The sequence below is a fragment of the Arachis hypogaea genome, chromosome 19 (genome assembly GCF_003086295.3).
Source record: "Arachis hypogaea cultivar Tifrunner chromosome 19, arahy.Tifrunner.gnm2.J5K5, whole genome shotgun sequence".
NCBI lineage: Eukaryota > Viridiplantae > Streptophyta > Magnoliopsida > Fabales > Fabaceae > Arachis > Arachis hypogaea.
Genome location: NC_092054.1, coordinates 77,891,219 through 77,892,611, shown reverse-complemented (window position 1 = coordinate 77,892,611; position 1,393 = coordinate 77,891,219). Strand labels below are relative to the sequence as shown.

Sequence of the window (1,393 nt, the reverse complement as noted above, 5' to 3'; positions counted from 1 at the left end):
CTCTTTTTCATATGAGCAGGAGCAAGGACAACAACATTCTTGTTGAAGCAGACCCTGAACCTGAAAGGACTCTGAAGAGGAAACTAAGAGAAGCTAAAATACAACAATCCAGAGATAACCTTCCAGAAATTTTCGAACAGGAAGAGTAGATGACAGCCGAAAATAATAATAATGCAAGGAGGATGCTTGTTGACTTTAATGCACCTAATTCCAATTTACATGGAAGAAGCATCTCCATCCCCACCATTGGAGCAAACAATTTTGAGCTAAAACCTCAATTAGTTTCTCTAATGCAACAAAATTGCAAGTTTCATGGACTTCCATCTGAAGATCCTTTTCAGTTCTTAACTGAATTCTTGCAGATCTGTGATACTGTTAAGACTAATGGAGTAGATCCTGAAGTCTACAGGCTCATGCTTTTCCCTTTTACTGTGAGAGACAGAGCTAGAATATGGTTGGATTCTCAACCTAAAGATAGCCTGAACTCTTAGGATAAGCTGGTCAAGGCTTTCTTAGCCAAGTTCTTTCCCCCTCAAAAGCTTAGTAAGCTTAGAGTGGATGTCCAAACCTTCAGACAGAAAGAAGGTGAATCCCTCTATAAATCTTGGGAGAGATACAAGGAACTGACCAAAAAGTGTCCTTCTGACATGCTTTTAGAATGGACTATCCTGGATATATTCTATGATGGTCTGTCTGAATTAGCTAAGATGTCATTGGATACTTCTGCAGGTGGATCCATTTACCTAAAGAAAACGTCTGCAGAAGCTCAAGAACTCATTGACATGGTTGCTAATAACCAGCTCATGTACACTTCTGAGAGGAGTCTTGTGAGTAATGGGACGCCTCAGAAGAAGGGAGTTCTTGAAATTGATACTCTGAATGCCATATTGGCCCAGAATAAAATATTGACTCAGCAAGTCAATATTATTTCTCAGAGTCTGAATGGAATACAAGCTGCATCCAACAGTACTCAAGAGGCATCTTCTGAAGAAGAAGCTTATGATCCTGAGAACCCTGCAATAGCAGAGGTGAATTACATGGGTGAACCTTATGGAAACACTTATAATCCCTCATGGAGAAATCACCCAAATCTCTCATGGAAGGATCAACAAAAGCCTCAATAAGGCTTTAATAATGGTGGAAGAAATAGGTTTAACAATAGTAAACCTTTTCCATCATCCACTCAGCAACAGACAGAGAACTCTGAACAAAATACCTCTAATTTAGCAAACTTAGTCTCTGATCTATCTAAGGCCACTGTAAGTTGCATGAGTGAAACAAGGTCCTCCATTAGAAATTTGGAGGCACAAGTGGGCCAGCTGAGTAAAAGGATCACTGAAATCCCTCCTAGTACTCTCCCAAGCAATACAGAAGAAAATCCAAAAGGAGAGTG

General features: G+C 39.9%; 1 non-coding gene across 1 annotated transcript; it reads right to left on the bottom strand.

Annotated features, from left to right (window-relative positions):
• Positions 1–545: 545 nt before the first annotated feature.
• LOC112781549 (small nucleolar RNA R71) lies at positions 546–653 on the bottom strand. The gene has a single exon (XR_003192321.1). It is a non-coding gene; the product is annotated as a small nucleolar RNA R71 (small nucleolar RNA).
• Positions 654–1,393: the final 740 nt, after the last annotated feature.